The sequence below is a fragment of the Rattus rattus genome, chromosome 13 (genome assembly GCF_011064425.1).
Source record: "Rattus rattus isolate New Zealand chromosome 13, Rrattus_CSIRO_v1, whole genome shotgun sequence".
Classification (NCBI taxonomy): Eukaryota; Metazoa; Chordata; class Mammalia; order Rodentia; family Muridae; genus Rattus; species Rattus rattus.
Genome location: NC_046166.1, coordinates 50,608,549 through 50,627,164, shown reverse-complemented (window position 1 = coordinate 50,627,164; position 18,616 = coordinate 50,608,549). Strand labels below are relative to the sequence as shown.

At 44.6% G+C, this 18,616-nt stretch overlaps 1 protein-coding gene across 2 annotated transcripts in view; it reads left to right on the top strand.

The window, feature by feature from the left end:
- Trmt9b (tRNA methyltransferase 9B (putative)) overlaps positions 1 to 18,616 on the top strand; it is a 49,243-nt gene that overhangs the window by 9,828 nt on the left and 20,799 nt on the right. For both annotated transcript variants that reach the window (XM_032919017.1, XM_032919016.1), the window contains exon 3: positions 14,103 to 14,291. The gene's annotated coding sequence lies outside the window, so the exon portion shown is untranslated. The remainder of the gene's footprint in view (positions 1 to 14,102; positions 14,292 to 18,616) is intronic.

Here is an 18,616-nt window from a genome sequence, read left to right as displayed (position 1 = left end):
TATCTCTGAAGAAACCAAACACAGTCATAAAGTGCAACATGGAAACCGAAAAAAAAAATTATCTTTCCAAAACCGTCTGGTTTATTCTGGGCACCAACTTAATAACTGCCGCTGCTAGGAGAAGTGCAATTTGCTGCCACGGGAAGGCTTAAAATGTCAAACACGTTCTTGCAAAATACAATGCATGCTGCCTGCAAATGAAAGGACCCCTTCGACTGGCGCGTCTCCAACTTCAGTGCAGTTTCATAATTGTAGCACTTACTCAGAATTGAAAGCCTCACCGCATGATGTAAACAGTCACACCCCCGTGGCCCTGCGGAGGTTTTCATGGGTGCAGAGCAAGTGTGGGCAGCTGCAGACAATGGAGCCAACTGTAAGACCGTCCTACAAGGGTCCCAGTGTCACTACACAAGACAGAACCCAGAGTGTGGGAGTGGGGCGGGGAGCCGGACTGAGAAGCAGAAGGCTGTCAGGTCTCAGGGTGGAACGTGCGGCCAGCCTTTCAAGCATCTTCACCTCCTCGTAACAGTACAGAGCCAACACCGTCTGTACACAGTCAATATGGCTGCCGCCAAGTTCACTTATCCAAAGCTCTGTTACCTGTAAGTCTTTACTGTTGGTGTTTTAGTTAGGACTCCAACAAAACGGTCAACATTAAGCCCAAAGCAGATAAAATGTAGCAAATTAGAGAATGAAGGAGCCTGCTGGAGACCAAGGCAGGCTGCGGAGCAATGAGAACGCATCCCTTTTATCCATGGTTCCGCATCCACAGATTCGACCAATCTGAAACCAAAACTACTGTGCAGGGAAAGCCCCAAGTAAACTTTTTCCTTACTGTTATTCGCTGAACAAAAAGGTTTGACAACTATTTGCAGAGCATTAGCATCGAATTACTTACAAAGGACCTAGAGATGCTGTGATGCTTGCCGGGAGATGCGCGTCACCTGGGAGACGCGCGTCACCTGGGGTAGGTAAATGCCATTTTCTATGCCACCTGAGCATCCTGCTGATCTTGACACCCTCGAGGTGGGAGTTCTTGGATGATTCTCATAGATAATAACAGGTGATTGTATTCAAACCAGGTAAGGCCCTAGAGAGTTCCACTATTTTACAACTCGCTGTCCTAATTTGTCCTCAGTTGGAAAAAAACTGGTATTTATCAGCAGCTTAGAGAGAGTGAAATTATTTAGCACAAATAGAAAGTGGTTTTGTGAAAGCCCTTAAAATAAATAATACCTCAGTACGGAAACAGATCCATTTCAGCTGTTTCCTTCATTAAATATTGTGACAGCTTCTTCTTTAACTGATCTAAACATCAAACTCAGCACGAATTTATTTAGCAAGGACTCCAGATTAATACAGCGGATGGCACACGCCAACACCTTCTAACTTGCAAGAGCTGTGTTTAGTTTATTTTCCACTGCTGTGATAAGACACCATGACCAAGGCAACTTATAGAAAAAAGAGTATCTCGGGTGTGATAGTTTATATATGCTTGGCCCAGGGAGTGGCACCACTTGGAGGTGTGGCCTTATGGAAGGGAGTGTGTCACTGGAGGAGTGGGCTTTAAAACTCTCATCGTAGCTGCCTGGAAGCCAGTCTTCTCCTAGCTGCCTTCGAAACAAGATGTAGAATTTTCAGCTCCTCTTGTACCCTGCCTGCCTCAAAGACTCAACCTCTGATCCTGTCAGCCAGCCCCAATCAAATGTTATCCTTATAGGAATTGCCTTGGTCATGGTGTCTGTTCACAGCAGGAAAACCCTAACTAAGTCATTGGATTGTACAGTTACAGAGGGTGAGCCTGTGACCAGCATGGCAGAGAGCATGGCAGAGAGAGAGCATGGCAGAGAGAGCATGGCAGAGAGAGCATGGCAGAGAGAACATGACAGAGAGCATGGCAGAGAGAGAGCATGGCAGAGAGAGCATGGCAGAGAGAGCATGGCAGAGAGAGCATGGCAGAGAGAGCATGGCAGAGAGAACATGACAGAGAGCATGGCAGAGAGAGAGCATGGCAGAGAGCATGGCAGAGAGAGAACATGGCAGAGAGAGAGCATGGCAGAGAGAGCATGGCAGAGAGAGAGAATGGCAGAGAGAGCATGGCAGAGAGAGAGCCTGGCAGAGAGAGAGCATGGCAGAGAGAGAGCATGGCAGAGAGAGCATGGCAGAGAGAGCATGGCAGAGAGAGCATGGCAGAGAGAGCATGGCAGAAAGCACGGCAGAGAGCATGGCAGAGAGAGAGCATGGCAGAGAGCCTGGCAGACAGCATGGCAGCAGGCAGGCAGGCATGGAGCTACAGCACTAGATAAGAACTCACAACTCGAGCTACAACCATGAGTCAGAGAGAACTAATTGGGAATGGCAAGGGAGTGACATGCCTTCTTTACCAAGACCACACTCCCCCAATCCTTTCCAAATAGTTCCACCAAAAGAAAAAGGGACCATGTATCTCAACATATGAGCCTATGTGAACCATTCTCATTCAAAGCAGCACAAGATCAGGGACAAAAGTTTTCGGATGCCTAGAGAGCAGCTCGCTTTTGTCATCTGGATCAGGGAATCACCTATTGAAGATGGGGCTTGAGCCTGTGGTGTTCAGTACCATAGAGCTTGCATTTCATGGCGTTCCTTCTCATTTTTACCTTATGATAGTTTATAATCCAAAGACATTCTGGGCCCTGATAGTATCCAACATCATTAGACCCTCAAAATTGTTCATCCTCCAGAGATATAGAAAATGGTCTTAGTCAGGGTTTTATGCTGTGAATAGACACCATGACTAAGGCAACTCTTATAAAGGACAGCGTTTAATTGGGGCTGGCTTACAGGTTCAGAGGTTCATTCCATCATCATCAAGGCAGGAACATGGCAGCATCCAGGCAGGCATGGTGCAGGAGGAGCTGAGAGTTCTACATCTTCAATCTGAAGGCTGCTAGCAGATTACTGGCTTCCAGGCAGCTAGTATGAAGGTCTTAAAGCCCATACCCACAGTGACCTACTCCAACAGGGCCACACCTAATAGTGTCACTCCCTGGGCTGAACATAGCCAAATCATCACAGAAATGTAGGTAAGTAAATCATGGGCAACATGAAAACAAGTTTTTCCATAGCTCAGGAAGGATTGGATTGAGAAACAGACATGTTCTGCATGTTTTTACTCAAATACTGCTTCCCTCTGGAATCGTGAACATCTTCCCTGATGTCTTTGGTCACTTAAATAATAAGGTGGTGGGTGGAAACACAGAAAGAAGGTCACTCAAGGTTAGTGTCATGTGTCCCATGGTGGGAATGCATGGTGCCTCTGGGAGTTGACCCTGGGACCCCGAGTCTGTCACAAGCTCTTGCTCAACTCCGCAGCTCTCACACAAGGTTCAACTCCATTGGACCGCAGTTAGGTGGCAGGGGTGGTGACTTTAAAGGCAGGGTGGTGATATTCTTCTTGTGTTAAAAATGACACAAAAAGACGCCTTGTTCCTGTTAGTATTGGTGCATCTTAGGGTCTGGCCTTGAATTGTTTTTAACTTTTTCTCAGCAAAGCAGTAGAAGCAATGCATCTGTTCTAATTAAAGCTGCTCTTTAAAATTGGCAATGCCGCCCGATTCCTCTAGTTTTTCTGTTAAAGTAGTCACTTTCCCACTATAATGACAAACATTAATCCACCCAGTGCCAGATGGTATATTCTCAGTGGATGAGGGATTGCTGTGCTGTAATGTTTCAGAACATTGTATGATAAAGCCATGCCGATGGTAACCGGGACCAAGCTTAGCCACTGGATTTCAAGCATTGTTACAAGTTTAACTTTGCCACATCGCTCCTCAAAGGTCGAGGAGCCTTTTGATACAGCTGCTTTTTAAAAGATGGTTATGTGCACCGATGGATTGGATGGCTTAGCCAGGAAAGGTGCTTGCTAGCCAACAAGAGATCAATCCCCAGGTTCCACATGGTAGAAGGAGAAAGCTGAATCCCACAGCTTGTCCCGTGGCCTCCACAGGTACACCGTGGCACACAGGTGCACACACATACACACAATAAGGAACGTAATTTTCAAAAGTCAATATACACTATTTACATAGTGAACGAGAGATGCTAGTCCAATTATCAATGTTATCTATGATGTCAAGGGACTGTATGGAAGTCTGCAAAAGTAAGGAACCTTCCTGGGCTGTGGCCTGTTCATAAGGATAATGTCAGAAGGGAACAAGGTCCTCAGATCTTTCTGTGTCTGATCCTTTACTCTAGCAGCAGGTAGGCTGGCCCTTTAGATGGAATGACTCCATGTGGATTTTTCTCTTCTAAACGAATGCTGTCCAATGACAGACAATCCCAGTTTCTTTGTCATCGAGAACTAGATATTTCTAATTAAGTATAAAACAATTGGTTCTGGCTTTCTAATCTGCGGGCTGAATGTTGTTTACAAATTCAGTCCAGGAGAACTCCTCCCTCCACGTGTTTAGCTCTCAAGCTCTCACTGGATCAGGCAACCACTCTGGAAATCAGTGTGGCGGTTCTTCAGAAAATTGGACATAGTACTACCTGAGGACCCAGCTATATCACTCCTGGGCATATACCCAAAAGATGCCCCAAAATATAACAAAGACACGTGCTCCACTATGTTCATAGCAGCCTTATTTATAATAGCTAGAAGCTGGGAAGAACCCAGATGTCCCTCAACAGAGAACGTTGTATATAAGTTCTGCATCTGGATCACTTCTGCCCCTCCCTTCCCTCAACCCCTCCTGTGTCCCCTCCCAAGTTCATATGTGTGTGTGTGTGTGTGTGTGTGTGTGTGTGCGCATGTGCGTGTACAAACATGCCCATAGTGCCTGCTGCGTCCACCTAGCACACTTGTATGGACTCATGCCTAGGGTCGACCACTTGAGATTGTTGTTAGCACTTTTTTTTCATCACGCCAACATGTGACTTCTACTTTGAATTTGTATGGGGCTTAATATATATTGGTATTTCAAACTGTACCTTTGCTGGATTTAAAACGACTATTATTAAAGCACCTACCCTAAATTATTCCAGCATATGGCTGAGATTTAAAAGTATTTTATTAATTTATTGAGCATCGTATAGATAGCTTGTTGTACATCAAAAGAGAAACAAAACAAACAAAAAACTGGAGAAGGTGCTCTGACAGAAATTAAGAAATAGGATTTGGTTAGCAAGGTGGCTCGGCAGGTGTAGATGCTTGCTGCCAAGCCTGAGAACCTGCGTTCAATTACCAGATTCCTCATGATAGAAGGAGAGAGCCAACTTTCACAAGCTATACTTGGACCATCACACACATGCTAGAGTATATGTATACACACACACACACACACACACACACACACACACATACACACACGACACATGACACACACACACACTAAATAAATGTTTAAAATAGTAAATAAGAAAATAAATGGAAGGAAGTATAAAGTGGATATTCCTAGAAACTTATGAGCATTTTCCAAACATCTGAGTTGGAGGCAGGGGCTGATACTCAAGACCAGGGAATAGCAAGGGTCCCAGATCCACATCTCCTAAGAAGGCTCTTGGTTGCCCCTTGCGGTGTCTCTTAGGGGAATAAAGAGCTGAGTCTGGGAGAGTGGAAACAATTAGAGACGGACCAACTGCTCCTAGAAATGGAGGTTGTGCGGAAGGACTGTTGCCAGGCAACTCTGGCAGGAACAGGAAGCTAACAGAGAGAACTGCTCCTTTCTCCGACTCTTGCCTTTAAAGTCCCCTGTTGGCATTGTCACCTGGCAAAGAAGACCTGTTGTTTGTAAAGCCCTGCCCTCCAAACACAAAGCAGGGGAAAGTTTAGAGAGGGAAGCTTTTATTTTGATAACAGGCGTGGCCCCGAGTGTTTTGGTGGCTGTTGCTATCGTGATAAGGCCGGTGGCCACACTACCTAAGCAGGACTTGCAGAAGTGACTGAAAGATTTGTCTTTATTTTAACCATTTCTAGATGCACATTACAGTGGCATTACATACATTCATGTAACTGTGCAAGCATCACCACCAGGAGAGTTTTTCCCTGTCTGAAAGTCAGTGAAAAAGATCTGTGTCTCTGCCCAGGCCTCTTTTAACAGCAGCAGAATGATCCCCATAGATTCCATCTCCAGGTACATGAAGTCATCTACAAGTCCTCCTTGTCCACAGTTACCGTTTGGCAAAGGAACACTCTAACCGTAAGAAAGCTTTGGTGAGGAGTTGGGGATTTAGCTCAGTGGTAGAGCGCTTGCCTGGCAAGTGCAAGGCCCTGGGTTCGATCCCCAGCTCTGAAAAAAAGAAAAAAGAAAAAAAAAAAAAAAGAAGAAGAAAGCCTTGGTGAGAATGGAGGAGAGACTGTTGTAGCTTATGGTTGTTCTGCATGGGGTGAAAGCAATGATTTAGAGTGGGAGCAAAGGAAGGGGTGCTATGACACCATACACCTGGCAAGCAAACACATAGGTTCTCTGGTTTAAAGGGGGGAGAGAAAAATAGCAGTGATGGGGACCTTCTCTCCCCTCCTCCTTCCCCTTCCTATCTCCTCTCCTACCCCTCCCTCTCTCCTCTCTCCTTCCTTTCCCTTCCTTCCCTTCTGACCTCCTTTTTATCATTTTTTAATTCTTATTATTTTTCTCCACGCCACCCGGTTTGCTGGATGACAGCCACAGACCTGGCATTGCCAGGTGTTCTGTGATCATAAATGTAGGGTTGGCAGATGAGAGGAGAGGAAAGCCATCAAGCTGGGGCAGCTTAATTTAAGAACTTGGTCCTTAGAGGCAGCTATGAAACGAGGGCTTAACCTAGACCATGATCTATGTTCACACATGAAAGGACTGTTCATTTTTTTAGAGCTTATCGGAACACACTTTACACTAATGAGAGGATCTAGGAGCAAGGAGAAAATTGATGATTGAGAAAAAAGCAGGAGGAACTCGTTCACTGTCAGAGCTAGATTCAGGGTAGGGCCATGGGATGGCTTTATAGGACAGCATAGTTCATCTCCTGCCCTTTGAAGAAGATAGGAAAATCTTATGCAAATATGAAGAAGGTATGCAAATACGTTAGTGGAGTGACTCGCATGAACTTATCATCTACCAATTCCTTCAAGGGTGAGAAAATGAAACTCTTGGGAACTGTCGGGACTGAAGCGTCAAGCTGTTGGGGAACGCTCATCTAGCACCTGTAATTATCCTGGGTTTCCCTGTGGGTTTGGCTTTGTAACTGTCCTTCGAAGGATGCCGGACAGTTACCACAGACCTACGGGCTGTGAGAATCAGAGGAAACATGGGATTGATTGAGTTGCCTCTCATTGATAAACTTCTTTGGGGTGGGAGTAGGTCTGCCTGAAAGGTCTGCTCCTTATGCAGGAGAAGAAGGCACATGTCCCTAAATTCTAAAGTCCAGCTTTTATCCTGAATCTTAGAACTTCACCTAAAGTACTCGGCAAGGTGCGAACGCTCACGCCCTTTATTAACTTCTGAGTTCTTCGTCGTTGAGCTTTAGTAACCTAGTGCAACTTCAGTGGTTCTGGGAATCATGCTGACAGCTCGAGTTAACGCCTTAGTCATTAGAGTCTAATTTTCTCCTTAAGCTACTCAAGTGCCTTACCACCTCCTTAATTCATTCCCCCAGAGAGAGCAGCACTGACTCCTAAATGCTAACTCCTCTGTGTGGGCACCCAATTCCTACAACCCAAGTGGTTAAGCCACTGGAAGCCACCAGCTCACTCTCCGGGTCATTAACTATGCTGCTCGAAATTTGTATATTTCACCGAGTGGATTGGAGCACAACTGCCAATACTTTAAAACTTAGTCAAAATTGGGCTTTAGAGGTGTGTTTCAGCAGTTGAAAGCCCTCCTGTGCTTGCAGAGAACATGGGTTCAGTGACCAACACATGGGAGCTAATGACCATCTATATAATTCAAGTTCTAGAGAGCCTGATGCCTTCTTCTGGCCTCTGCAAGTGCTTCTCACATGTGGTACCCATGTGGAAGGGAATCACTCACATACAAAAATTAAAATAAATGATGAATAGGGTTTTTTTTAATCAGTTAAGATGGGCAGCGGAGATGGCTCAGGCCACGAGGACACTAGTCTCACAAGCCACGCAACTCAGGTTCAGTCTCTGGAACCTACATAAGGAGCACAAGACTCTTCAGTGGCTGAATATAGGTCTCATGACTACATCATGCTATTTGATTTCTAGGGATGCTATAATATAGGGCCACAAAGTGTGTAGCCTAAAATAATAGAAATGTCCTCTTTCAGGCCTCTGAAATCCAAAATCAATTGGTGAAATCCAAAATCAATTGGTGAAATCCAAAATCAATTGGTGAGCAGTGTCATGTACCATGGAAAGTTCCAGAGGAAATCCTTACCATTTTGATACCATTGCTAGTGGCTCCAGGCATCACCGTCTGTGTCACCGTCCCTGAAACCATAGTCTCCCATCTTCCCCTTCCTTCCTTCTCCTCTGCCATGTGTTGTAAGAACACCTCCCTTTGGATGCAGGCTGGATGTGGATAACCAGGATAATCTCATCTTGAAGCCCTTAAGTACATCCGTAGACTCATGTTTTCCAAATACACCAGTTCTTGCAGGTCCCAGTGATGAAGACATCTTTTGGAGGACCACCATTTAACCCACTAAAACATCCCTCCAGGAAACAGTGAATGGGGAAACTCCCCTGTTTCGGTGATTAAGGAGACAGACATGGCCCCCCAATCTCACCGGCTTTCCATACTATGAGATTAGTATGGAAATTACATACTATAGCTCAGTGTTGGACAACAGTAGAACCTCTGAGCAGCCACTGCGGTGGGAGTAGCCCAGTGTATCTGAATAACATAGGACGGTATAGAGAGCGTCTATACCGACCTATATACAGACCTGTACGGGTAGATGTACACATCTATACAGATAAGTGTTGCTTATCTGTGGGAGGGAAGAGCTCCACAGAGAAGGTAGCACAAGGTCAGCCTCTATTATGTGTCTGCAGTGGTCCAGGGGAGAAAGAAAACTGCAGGCAGAGAGGGAATCCTGTGAAGACACAAAGTGTATTCAGATCATAAGCAGAGAGTGAAGGCAGAGCTGAGACCGGAAGTTTGTGCCACAGTGTACATGGTTCTTCGTCCCAGCCATATCTTCTTCATGAGAGAAGCTGTGCGTTGATTTCTATCCTGATATGAAGTTCTTCTCTCCCTGAAACCAAGGGCGTACCATCTTCTGCCAGGGGCTACGGCAGAGTGCAGATGTCTAAGGCAGTTGAGTCATGAGCAGAGCTACCCAAGACCAAGCTGGACTCAGACTGGGGCAGCCTTTCTGTAGCGTGCTAATGTACTAGGATTTCTGTTCGTCAGCGCTGACCGTGGCAGACTACCAGGGCGAGCTTCAGAGTATAGGTCTATGAAAGTGGGAAGTCTGAGGGGGTGGGGGTAGGACGCCATTACCGTTGTTTCCCCAAATCCAGTTCTTTATGACAGGGTTAGTTTGTGAAAATGTTGTCGTCAGGGTACAGTGAGATAAAAACGTTTACAAACACGATTTCATTTATCTTTTCATGCCGTTCATTTTGAAAGGACTCTTCTTTCTGAAACGACAGTCTCTCACCTTCTGTGGAAGTGACGATCTCCCTCCATCTGAGCAATTATGGTGACGGGAAATGCTGAGTTTTAAAAATCCCTGTGTGTCAAGCTATCTGTCATCCGTGTGATCTCCCCAACTCCTGTCCCAGATTTCAGTGAAATACCAGCTTTTCCTAGTTAAGCAAATATCCCCTTGAGATTTCTCTGACTGTAAAACCGCCTAGAGAAGAGGACTCCTGGGCTAGGTCAGTACCTAATCTCAGGCTAAGGGAATGGAAAGGACTAGGGGAGACACACAAGAGGCAGGTTGGGGGAACCCACAAAATGAGGTCCTTGCCAGTCAGGTTTTCTGTACTTGGTACACACAAGGACTCATCCTGAGGTCCAAGTATGTTATGTCTTCAGCTTTGTGCTTTCTGTGAGAAACCCAGAGTGCCTGCTTTAAAGCTAATTGCATTATAAAATATATTCTGTGAAAGATGCTGACACAGCCTTGCATTTTCCCCTCTATTTCATTCTAGAAAAGAAAAAAATCACGACTATTTGTGCATTCCTTGTTTTCTAGTTAAGCCCTACAGTCTTCATTTAAATCTCTTTGAAGACCAATTCTCCATCCCCCAGCCCCGGGTGACCATTCATCCTGACAGCAAAATGGACCAGTGATGAATGGCTGTGCCTGGTCTAGCTGTCCAGAACATTAGAATCATCTTCTTGAGGGCTGCTCTTGTAAGATCTGGTGCTTTGATCTCTGCACAGACTGGAGGCTAGTTTCATCAAATTGACACCAGCAGCGGATGCCTGGGGGAAGCTGGTCACTCTGTTTCTATCTCCTTTAAATTTCATATTTGATTTTCTCGTTCTTCTCTGGCATTTCCTAGTCTGTGAACTCAGAGCAAATTAGATAACCTAGTTAGCATGAAAGAAGACCCGGCCACTGCCCGTGGAGGACCAGCTGCATATGCCCGTGTTCTCCACCCAGATGTCATTCTGCTGGCTTTGATTGTGAGGATAATAGTCCACCCTGAAATAGAAGTCCATTTAGACAAAGAATCCTGGGAATTTTTGAAGAAAAGAATAAAGTTTTGTTGGGGACATGTCAGGTCTTTTTTCCTTAATAAAAAAAAAAAAGAAGCACATTTCCTATTTGACTCCTTCACTTCGATATGCATCTGATAGGCATTGTGATTGCAGGCAGAGCGTATTCCCCCTGGGCCCTGTATTTTGTTGTTGGAAGCCCCACTTCGTAGGCTTTCCGTTGTTCCCTTTGCTGCCATGTTCACTGGGATCTTTCTGGCGGATCTCAGGGAGTTTCTGTGCAGAGTTCTCAGCATTAATGAGATCATTTCACTAGTCTCCCTACTTAACAGAATTAGAGTTCCTGTCACGCCCAACTGTAGAAGCAGCTCTTGCCTCGTGGGCGAGATCAGTCAGTCCTTGCTTACTTGTTTTGTACACAGCCATTCTTGAATGATCTCTCTCAGGCTAGACTCTCAACAGTGGGAAAGCTCACTTCTACACACCTTCCTTTTCTCGTCTCATGGTCACCAGTGGAACTCTTACCTTGTATCTGCCCCCTCATTCTTCTTTAATGGCATTGAATCCTCTGTCACTCTAGTAGAGGTGGCCAGCTGACATCTGTGGAGATCAAGTGTTAGCAGCCCGTGTGTTCACGCCTTATTCTTGCTCACTCTGGATGACTCTCCTCTGATAGAGCGTATTCCCATGACCCTAGTTGCCAAGTGCGAGGATAATGTTTTATTTTGTTTCTTTGTTGGGTTTTATTCTTGTTGCTGCTGCTGTTGCTGCTGTCATGATCTCTAACCAGTCCACAATCCAAAGCCTCAAGTCCCTTTTACGTGTTCTTCAAATTCCACAAGAACCACCTGCCCAGGCCTACACCCAGAACCTCCTCTTATATCCCCTCTGATGGTACATCACAGCATTGACCATCCTAGAGCCCTGACTGGGAGGAGGGTCTGTTTAATCTTTATCCTTGGTGTTTTATCTGTACACAAAAGCATATGAACCCTGAGAATACTCCATTAGTTTTCTGTTAAATAAATGATAGCTTGGTGCTAACTCAGTAAAGAAAATCCTTTAACCCTAACACTGCCTTTGCTCTGTGGTCAAGATCTGACCCTCTTCCTGGACAGCTCACGCACATGCTGCACCTCATCATTTCAGGAGGTTTGTGTCAGAAAATTGTTTCCCAGTAGCACAAGGAGAAGTGGAGACAGTGTATTTATTTTAATATCAAATGCCTGACAGAGCTCAAGGACTCATTTGAATTCAGACTTATAAAGATAGATACTACTGTGTTTCAGTTTTACTTGATAACTTCCTGGAGGAGATAACAGGATTCAAATACTTTAGAGAGAGGCAAATTTGGATCTAACTCAGGACAACTAAGTCAGTAACGTAGAGGCATATGGAGAATTTGAATGGAGCCTATAGAAAATCCAGGTTGCTCACCTGTACCTTCTACATCGCTTCCAACTCTTTCCATCAGCTGCTCTTACTGAGTCCTTGGAGAAGGCTAACAGGTCTGCCACTAATGCTGAAGAAAAAGTGCATACAGAGCCAAGCCAAGGTAACAATGTGTGACCAGACTTGGAAGGGTCATCCAGGTGGGGAAACTTTGCATCAGACATAGCCTATGTAACAGATTTATCTTATTATGACTAAAGCACTTTGGGAACAGGTACGTAACTATCCAGGAGTTTCTCAAAATCTCTCCCTAATGTACTCCCTAAGGAGTCCATTTTTGATGCTCAATAGCACAAACTAGATTCTTGCCTGTGACTTTCAGATATCTCAAGTTCAAATGTCATTGCAAAAGACCAGAGACTCCTCAGAGATCCTTAAATAGGGATGGTTCTGTGCAGTTTAGAGAATGACCTACCATACCCATTGTATTTTGAGTTTTGAATAAGTTTATTAATTATATAGCAAGCAAAAATAATAGAACAGTAATTAGCAGAAAGAGAGAGAGAGAGAGAGAGAGAGAGAGAGAGAGAGAACAAATTATTAGCAGACTGAGTGTTCACAATGTCTGGCAGACAACCAGAATAGCTGGACTGAGGGAAAATTGCAGTCTTATAGACATGCACCAGAAACTGACCAGGAAAATTAAGGGAGTCAGCTAGAGTTCCTGACCAAGCTTTCTCTCAGTGGCTGAATGGCCAGCTTCTTTCCCTCTGTGGGCATTTTTAGGTCATGGGATAAACAATAATAACCATGTTTGGTAGTGGGTTACCTTCTAGCTGTTCTTGAAAACACAATGTTTTTATTCTTGAGGCATTTTGCTCTTCTCTTTCCTCCTAGTTTCAGAATTAGGGGAGGGGGGCAGACAGTTCCCAGCGGATGGGTCTGGAGAGCTCTTTGAGATGAATCAGCTTGAGTCTGAAATGGAGGGACCAATCCCACTTCCCGTGTCAGCTTCTCGGTGAACTCAGAAGTCACTTGGGAATAGGTCAATACAATGTACACTGCAGAGACCAAGATTGGGGTGGGAAAGAGCAATAGCAAGCTGGGGGAAGCCACGTGGGTCCCACTCAGTCACCTTGATAATCGTCGCATGTACCAGAAGGCATATGTTGTGCCCTTTCATGTGTGCAGAACATAGACGAAGGATCCGCTCAACACAGACAACAGTGGCTGATGGAGATTGTAGTCTGGTGACCTCACTTCTAGATAAGCAATGAAGACAGAGTGTTTACTAGAGAGTGGGCTCTGTCTTTGATGTCAGGCTGCTCTTGGAATCTCATTCTCTACCCCACAATTTCTATGTTACAAAGAGACTTTTGCTATGTGGGTTACTTTTTTTTTTATTGTTGAAAGTCTTTTAATGAATTTCATGATAATATTATAAAAATAAAAACAAAGTATGAATATTGCTGGTTGACCAGGAGGACTTGTCACAGTAGCTGATACTGTGACCGGAGACTGCTGCCCGGTCTCTGTGAGTTCATGTATGCTGTGTCAGTCCTGTCTTGTTTGGAAGGTGTGTTTCCTTAAGTGTCGTACAACCCACTGTCTCTTATAATCTTTCTGCCTCCTCTTCTTCAAAGTTTCCTGAGCCTTGAAAGGAGAGGATTGATGAAGACATCCCATTTAAGGCTGAGTGTTCCAAGGTCTTTTCTATTCTGGACTCTGTCCAATTGTGGGTCTCTGTATTCGTTCCCATTTCCTACAGGAGGAAGATTCTCTGATGATGGCTGAGAGACAGTGGTCTATTGGTGTAGCAGATTGTCTCCAGGGGTCATTTCATGGCTACAATCCTGTAGCAAAGCAATAATATCAAGTAGTATACATCTTAAACCACTGTGTTTGAGATGACTCTCCATGCTTAGAATTTAGCGTTAAAGTACTTTTGTTTACAAACTATCTTGATAATTCTAGTATATTCCACATACTGGCCTTCCTTTGTAGCCCCCTCCTCCTTTAGTGGGATGCATAGGTCAAGAGACCAACTTGACAATAGCAGGTTTTATATTCTTATGTTGTTAAGTGACCCGTTTTTGTTGTTTTTCCTCATAGGGCTTGGATTCTCTTCAGAGACTCATACTGAGTGGTGGACCTTGTGAAGGGCTCACTAACTCAATTCCTGCTCCTTTCACGTGTGTTATATACTGAGAGCCCTGAGAAGCAACTGTTCCTCGCTGAGGAAGGAAACTGCCGTGATTTACCAAAACCAGAAATAATCCACATGATCACAAAATGAGTCAGGTTAGTAGCTGCCTTTCTTATTGTATTTCAAAGACTGTGGGGGGATTGAGTGGTGGGCATATGTATCAAGTCCCATTAGTCTAGTGCCTATAGTTTAACATGTATGCTGGAAAGTAGATTGAAGCTTCATTTTTGCACTGTGTAAGGGAAGGAAATAAAAACTATACAAACCTATTTGGTATTTGCTAGTGCTTTTCTAAGATAATATATATATACACATATACATATATACATACACACACATATATATACATACATACACACACACACACACACACACATATATATATATATAGTGTTTTGAGATGGGTTTTTTTTATCCTGGAACTCACTCTAGACCAGACTGACCTCAAACAGATATAGCTGTTCTGCACCCCCGCCCTACACCAGTGCTGGGATTAAAGGCATATACCACCACTTTCTGGCCTAATATAAACATTTTTAAGTGAGAGGTTTTGCAAACAGTAACAGAGATGTTTGAAGCGCCATGTGTTTGAAATAGCAATAAAGGCCACCTATTCTAAATAAGTCTTATCATTGCTCTGATCAACTTAGAGTCTTACTTCAGAATTACAGTTGGGTATTTTCAATATCTTGGAAATTTAAAGCAGATTTTGATGCCAAATTTTTATAAAAGACTGTGTCTCTGGCGTTAATAATAATATTTATATTTATTATTTATTTAAGATATGTGGCAGCTATATAGCTAGGTGTGTCTATAAACCTTGTCTTTCAATAGACAAACAATAGTACAACATAGTCCCAGGGAACCTGAGTCTTAGCTCTGCTCCTCTCAGAGCTTTCTGGGCCTTGGGCAGAATATTCACAGCTTCAACCTAAGACCTCCTTGCCTCAAGTAAAGTATTATTGTCTGGTGAGGGGAGTCAAAGCAACAGCTATTAATTCATTTACTCTGTAATTATCTAGTGAGGCTCTGAATCCATACCGTCTGAGGCAATTTTGTTGGTGTATGTATTCTATATGTGTCATGCATATCATGTATGTGCAGCACATATATCTCCCGTCCCAGCGCCCACATTCTAAGTTTATACTCCAGTTGAAAACACACACAATTGCAAGTTGAAAATCCTTCAAGGGTCTCTCTTGCCTCTGGGGTAAAGCTTGCATTCCTCATTCGCCCGTTTATGTAGCCCCTGCATCTGCAATGGCTTGGCTAAGATATGAGTGTGTCTTTTGACGGTTCACAGGCTGGAGCCTGGTCCAAGTGTGGCTACGCTGAGAGATACTTCAGGAAAACTGCTCCAGCTTTTGCAAGAATAGAGATTCCAAATTCATGGAGGGAAAAATGACAGATTATAGCCAGCAAGCCAGGGATGTCACAAATGCTGTCATGGGACTGGAGAAAGAAGTGCTCTAGGGAACAAGACTAATTCTTCCCAGAGTTCTTTAGACATCTGTGGGTTAAGGGTGATGTCCGCCTCCTTGATGGACCAGCAGGAAGGCCTTGTCTTGGGAGCATGTTCAGTCTTCCTAGCGTGTTTACCCATGTATGGAAAACTGGGTGTGTTTTTATGGACCTTCAAGAAGTGCTATACCTGGGTGAAAGAAAGCAAACCTCTCATTTTGTTTTAATTTTGGTCATATCATATACCTAGAGCTTGCCCTTGAAATTGTGGCTGTTGCTCCTCCCTCTTTTTCTCAGCCCAGGAGGCTGGCATTCCCAAAACTAAGCACAGTGAGGGTGGAAGGTAGTGCTAGCTACAGACCTTCCTACACAGGAACTGAAGGAAGGACACCCTTGGGTCGAGAGGTAGGGTCATTGTCTTAATGGTCTGTGCGGCTTCCTCCATGGCTACATGTAACCAGACTTAACGGATTAGGTACTTTCGTTCTGTGCAGGGTTTTGCTTGTCAGCCAGGCCTCTTTTAAAATTCAAAAATTAAAAAGAGAACTCGCTGAGTTGCCTTGAGTTTTTTTCTTTATTTCCTCATTAAACATGTTATAGGATGAGGTGTGCAGGTCAATGATAGAGAAGGGGTGAGGAAGGGTGAGAGCAGCAGAGTGCAAAGTGTACGTGAGACCCTGTATTCTGTTCATGTGACACCCCCCCCCAGAGAGACAGAGAGAGGGAGAGAGAGAGAGACAGAGACAGAGACAGAGACAGAGAGACAGAGAGAGAGACAGAGAAAGAAAGAGAAAGAGACAGGCAGACACAGAGAGAGACAGACAGACACACACAGAGACGCAAAGGCAGAGAAAGAGACAGAGACAGACAGACAGACAGACACAGAGAGAGAGAGAGAGAGAAACACAAACAGAGACAGAAACAGAAAGAGACAGAGACAGACACACACGACATAGACAGAGAAATACACACAGAGATAGAAAGAGACAGACAGAGAGAGAGAGAGAGAAAGAGAGAGAGAGAGAGAGAGAGAGAGAGAGAGAGAGAGAGAGAGACTATAGACTGAGGGAGTGTTAGGGTTGTACATCTTAAAATAATTCAAATTGATATGTTGTCTCTTTCACACTGAAGTCTGAAGTCACTATAACTTCAGAAAGGGCCATTTGGCAGCAAAACATAAAGGTTGTTTTGAGGGACATGCTCTGCCTACCAAGGCTGGACAGAAAGTAGCCTTGTTACCACAGAACTCACTGGAAGTCTAACACATCTGTATAAAGGCTTTGAAGGAACCCTTATCTTCCACACATACTCTCCCACCCTCACACACATCTCTTGGTAACAGCCCTGGCCTTTACTCCCTGGCTCCAGTCTCTCATTTGTCCTGTCCTTCCTTCACATGCTTGCTGCTCTGTGTCTAAAAACCATAAAACCATCATGGGCTCTCCCATAAGGATCCTGTTGTCTGTGCAAAATTAATAAAACTTCCCTTTTGGAGACAAGGGAAAGGGATCCAGCAAGCCACAGGCTGCTTAAAGATTTTTTCCACTCAGAAGCCAGCCTCTTCTTTTTGGATCATGATTGACACCCACAGACAGTCACGTGACTTTGCCTGACTGGAGAAGATGAAGTGTTTAATCACACATGCAGAAGAGATAATCCAAACACTTGTGATTTCTTAATGAGGGCCCTGCTTCCAGGAGCAGGAATTGCTAATGTCCTAGCCAGTCCCCAGCCAGGCACCTGCTCTGCTAATTTCCCATTGTTTCCTCTTCTCTCTTTCTTGCTCTGAGGAAGGTTGAAGCTCTTCCTGTCAGGAGTAGCTGGACTGACAGTGAGAGATCAGAAACAACAAGCTTACATTGAGGAGGCATTGACTCTGCCCTGGAGGGTTAAGATTAACTTGTGGGGCCACAGGACCCCAAACCACAGAGACTGGAATACTGCAAGGCAGTATCCCGCTACCCGGACTCTCTCCTCTCCTCTCTCTTCTCTGCTTGCCTTCCCTGACCTCGTTGCCTCTACTTGGAGATGAGTCCTTTCCATATGGTAGGAAAGATGGAGCCACAGCTTGACCCTTTCATGTTTCCAACTGTGACATCAGAGGGGAAGCCACTTGCTGCTCATCTCCACACTGAGATAATCCTCAGAAGGACCCACGAGAGCCTGGCTCACCTGCTCACCCTCAACAATGAAATGTGTTCAGGGATGTGGGACGCGTGCACAGGGACATCGCAAGTCCATCTGAGTAGTGCAAGATGCAAGAGATCAGAAGAGGGACAAAAAATAGTTCTGGGTTTCAGCATGTAGTTTATTATGAATCCTTCCTACTTTTCCCATCTCTCCTGACTCACCGATGAGTACCACGGGGGCCTTTGCTCCCCAAACGTGTTTCATTCTAGAGGGCACTGAAACCGGGCATGTGCCTTACCCTTACAGTCACTTACTTTCTCATCATGAGTGGTCCCCCCTTCTTCCCTCTTCCTCCCTCCTCCTCCCCCCTATTACACACACACACACACACACACACACACACACACACACACAAAAGCAAGCAACAACAAAACAAGCAATAGCGAACAGCTACAACGTCATCACCAAAATGGAGGAGTGAAACATGATATAGTTCTTTCTCTTCTTACCTGCCAGTTCTCTCTCTACCCCGAAACTCTGGCAAAGCACTGATCTCACTTCAACTTTATTTTATTCCACTGTACTTTTATAATTAGAAAACACAGTTTACATATCCAGAGTTTAAAAAACAAACAAACAAACAGACAACAACAGGAAAGGAACTCTGGACCATAAGCAAGATGTGAGCAGTCGATGGAAGCCAGGAGACCCAGCTTTTCTAGAACCACCATGGGAAAGAGATTTATTAAAAATAAAAAGTGGGAAGCATAAAAAGTAGCAAGCAGCAGTGTGATCTGAACACAGCTTCTGAGACCTATGGTTGGGTGGG